This window comes from Lepus europaeus, chromosome Y, assembly GCF_033115175.1.
Source record: "Lepus europaeus isolate LE1 chromosome Y, mLepTim1.pri, whole genome shotgun sequence".
Lineage (NCBI taxonomy): Eukaryota > Metazoa > Chordata > Mammalia > Lagomorpha > Leporidae > Lepus > Lepus europaeus.
This window is the reverse complement of record NC_084851.1, coordinates 13994363-13999002: the sequence shown is the minus strand read 5'-3', so window position 1 is coordinate 13999002 and position 4640 is coordinate 13994363. Positions and strand designations below refer to the sequence as shown.

Sequence of the window (4640 nt, the reverse complement as noted above, 5' to 3'; positions counted from 1 at the left end):
TCAAAGTTGAAGTTCTCTCCTCCCTTCAGAGAAAGGTACCTCCTTCTTTGATGGCTCCATTCTTTCCACTAGGATCTTACTTGCAGAGATATTTCAATTAGGTCTTCTTGTTTTTTTTCCAGAGTGTCTTGGCTTTCCATGCCTAAAATACTCTCATGGGCTCTTCAGCCAGATCCAAATGCCTTAAGGGCTGATTCTGAGACCAGAGTGCTATTTAAGATATCTGCCATTCTATGAGTCTGCTGTGTATCCCATTTCCCATGATGGATCATTCTCTCCCTTTTTGATTCTATCAGTTAGTATTAGCAGACACTAGTTTTGTTTGTGTGATCCCTTTCACTCTTAGAGCTACCAATATGATCAATTGTGAACTGAAGATGATCACTTGGACTAGTGAGATGGCATTGGTACATGCCACCTTGATGGGATTGTATTGGAATCCCCTGGCATGTTTCTAACTCCACCATTTGGGGCAGGTCCGATTGAGCATGCCCCAAATTGTACATCCCCTCCCTCTCTTATTCCCACTCTTAAATTTAACATGAATCTAACAACTAACTGAGCACCAAAGGGGAAACGTGTTGAAGTGAAATGGACACTATGAGAAACAGTGATTTGATCAGCTCTTGTCCTGACTGTTGATGTACAATATAATACTTAATCCATTTTAGTATTTTTTTGTTCTAGTACTATTGGTTGAACTCTGTAATTAACACACAATTTTTCTTAGGTGTTTAAATTTTATTTTATTTTATTTTATTTTATTTTATTTTATTTATTTTATTTTATTTTATTTTTGACAGGCAGAGTGGATAGTGAGAGAGAGAGAGACAGAGAGAAAGGTCTTCCTTTTGCTGTTGGTTTACCCTCCAATGGCTGCTGTGGCCGGCGCATCGTGCCGATCCAAATCCAGGATCCAGGTGCTTCTCCTGGTCTCCCAAGCGGGTGCAGGGCCCAAGGACTTGGGCCATCCTCCACTTCCTTCCTGGGCCATAGCAGAGAGCTGGCCTGGAAGAGGGGCAACCAGGATAGAATCCGGCACCCCAACCGGGACTAGAACCTGGTGTGCCGGTGCCGCAAGGCAGAGGATAGCCTGTTAAGCCATGGCGCTGGCCTAAATTTTATTACAATTAATTTTTAACTATCAATCCCTTTTTTTCTCTTGTCCAATTTAATCTATGTATTTAAGTTAACTGTTTGGAGGAGACTTCACCTCATGGTACCCAGCCATCACATTTTTAAAGGGAAATCACCCTTTTCCTTTAAAAGTACTTTTATAAATATGCCAAAAAATAGGAATGGGATTGCTAAATCATAATGCATATTTTAGAATGAGAAGTATGTCTTTTCCCTCTTTAAAGTGCCATATGGGGAATGGCATCTTGTAACCCAGAGCCACTTCATTTCAAGTCTAATATAAAAGGACTGTGATTGAATGAAAAGTCTGTACAATGCCTTGGAGCAGTTAAAATATGCTACATGCAACTCAGGCTATAAAGCACTCAAGACTTGGTAGCTTTTCCACATTTGAGTCCTCATCCCATTTCTAATGAAAATTAACATTTACAGAGTGCATTTACATACACTATAATAGAGGAATGGAGTCCCTTTGCCAGAAGGTAAAATTGTACATTCCCTTGCTATTTCTTGGTTCCAACTTGATAATATCTTTTTTTTAAAACTATTGGACACGTAGAGTTATAGACATTGAGAGAGACAGAGAGAAAGGTCTTCCCTTCTTTGGTTTACTCCCCAAATGCTGCAATGGCCAGAGTTGTACTAATCTGAAGCCAGGTGCCAGGTGCCTCTTCCTGGTCTCCCATGTGGGTGCAGGGGCCCAAGAACTTGGGCCATCATTCACTGCCTTCCTGAGCCACAGCAGAGCTGGACTGGAAGAGGAGCAACCAGGACTAGAACCCAGCACCCATATGGCAGAAGATTAACCAAGTAATCACGGCACTGGCACCCAATAATATCTTATGCTTGTAAGTTATAGAGTACTCAGCTAAAATATTTCTTCATAAATAGTTACAAAACCTGCCAAAATACAAATGGGACACACACAGCACACAGCACAGGAAAGAATGCTTAGAGACCAGAAGTGAGTGGGCAGTGAACTACTTAGATGAAGACAAAAGACTACCCTTCACCAGGACTACAGTGCACAAAAAGAAACATCTCAACAACAGTACCTCAAAGCAATAGAAAGGCCTGAGGATGAAGCCAGCTCACTTGCAATCCTGTTAAAGAATGAGAGTAACCATGTAGGTCAGATGTACTGGAAAATATTTGCTAGCACAGAATGCTATATTTGTAGAATTTGCTAAGAATTCAACCTTGAATGCCGAAGACATTTGCTAGCAGAGGCTTGCTTTTCTGGAACCACTGCTAATATCAGGATCAAGAAATCTGAATCATGCATCATCTTCATGGAACCAGCCATACCCTTTCACAAGTACATCAAACAGGCTCCAGGACTTCAGCTTGGTGAAGTGCCACAGTTCTTCATGCATACTGTACTCCAAATTACAGCAGGTGTACTGTAACCTGTGCCTATCAACACCTCTATGGATCTATACTACCATGTCTAGATGTCTTCTATGAAGTGTTTATACACCCAACAAGCATTTCCCAGATTAATAAATTTTACTCTAATTTTATCTACTTTCCAAGGATCCAGAGGTTCACCAACAAGTCAGCTGCCTGAGTTTTTGTTTTTGGCAAATCCCCAGTACTGGAGGCTGAAACAGTCCTGTTTCTGTCATGGGATGGACTGCTTTCTTCTTGTTTGGTCAGTGGTGATACCTCTGACAGGAAAGAGCTGCAGGCCACAGGTTCTTAGGGCCCTGAGAACAGGGAAGTAGGAAACTCCAGAAGCTGTGACTCGGGAATTTTATGTTCCATTTGGCAATTCACCATTGAACTGTAGATAGAAGCTGCTATATGTGTAATCACTTTCTGCATTTGGCATATCAGGGTTATACTCATTGGGATTTAGGCAGTCATCTTCATCATCTTCCTCCTCCTCCAGCTGCTGCTCCAGTGAGAATGGTCCATTCTCTATAAAGTTGGTTTTTGGGGATTCTATCCATGTGGGATCTAGGTTTGCAAGTTCCTGTTCAACATCTTCATCTTTCTCAATTTTTCCTTTCTTGGTGTCTTCTTTTTTGCCTTGGTCCTCAGCTTCACCACTGCACTTTGTGGTCTCCTCCTCAGCAGCCTCCTCCTATTCTGCGACTTTTAGTTGCACTTCTGGGCAATATTCACTATCTTGCTCATTGGAAGATACAGCTGAGGTGATGTTTTCTTCTATTATTTTTCTTTTAGCTCTGCACTCCAGTTCTTCTATCTCCTGCAGGCATTTCTCCAATAATATTGCCTGCCTCTCCTGATTCTCTTTCAGCTTTTTCTGTTTGTTTTAGTTATGTTTCCTGTAGGTTTTTGCTGTGGAGATGTACTTACTGCAGACCCTGAAGGAGGAGGAGCACCTGCTTTCTGCCATTCAGTGGACTTGGCAGCCATTCATCCGCACACATTAGAATGTTTTGTGGCTTTATGTCAGTGTGAATGATCTTGCGTTTACTGTGCAGATAAACTAACCTTTGAAGGACCTGTCAAATGATACTCTTCACACAGCACACTGGAAGGCTTTGATAGTTGGGCTTGATCCATTCAAGGAGATGGTGGCCAAGCACTTCAGATACTGTGTAGACATGCATTCCATTCATGCCTGAAATTTTGTTGTCGATCAGCTGGACTACCATGTCTGTAGGTCACTGGGGACACTTTCTTGAACACATTTGAGGAATTTCATTTCATCCAAGGCTGTTTCTATATAATCTTGGGCACTTTTACAAGTTTCAAAGCAACAGATCTTTTCCAATGCATATTCCAACGCAGCCAGACAGCAGAGAAGTGCCTCCCTCCAGGCTTCCTGATAACATGATAACAGCCATTGAAGAGGTCTCCAATTTTCCCTGGATGATAGGCACCTTTGCAATAGTCCACGGGGTCCTCTTGCTCCTCATCATTTGATCCCTTCCCCTGGCTTTGGGGGTGTGGGGTCTGGCAGAGGTGGCAAAGGTGGTGGCAGTGGCAGCAGTCGAGGAAATAAAGGAGCTGTCTGCTGATGCTCTGGCTTTTTCAGATGCTTCTCTCTTTTTGGCTTCTATTTTCAGGCCTGAGTGGCTAGCACTTTCCCAGAACTCATTGCTACATGGTGCAAGTGAGGTGGCAGGCTTTATGGTGGTGGCAGGTGTGGAGGTCATGCAGGAGCTGAGGTGAACAAAGCCAAGCCAACCCAAGCCAGGCTTCAGCCTCCCCTTGCTCTGCCAATGGAGGAAGCTGAACTGTGCCTCTACCACCGTCACCGCCATGGCCATCACCACTGCCACTGCTCCAGCTCTCTCAATTCTTTTCACGACAATGCATTTGATTACAAAATCATAGTGGTGGCTTTGTGAAATCACAATGGAAATCTATGATATCACAATTGGTTATGTTATCACAATTGATTGTGATTTCAGAATTGTTGGTTTATGCTGTCATAATAGTTTTATAACTATAGTTCATTATGACAGAGCAATGGTTAGTTTATAACATCATTATAGGACTTTATGAGATCAGAATATTTGTATGGC

General features: G+C 42.5%; 1 pseudogene; it reads right to left on the bottom strand.

Annotated features, from left to right (window-relative positions):
• Window positions 1-2479: 2479 nt before the first annotated feature.
• On the bottom strand, window positions 2480-4210 carry LOC133754035 (SRSF protein kinase 2-like; annotated as a pseudogene).
• Window positions 4211-4640: the final 430 nt, after the last annotated feature.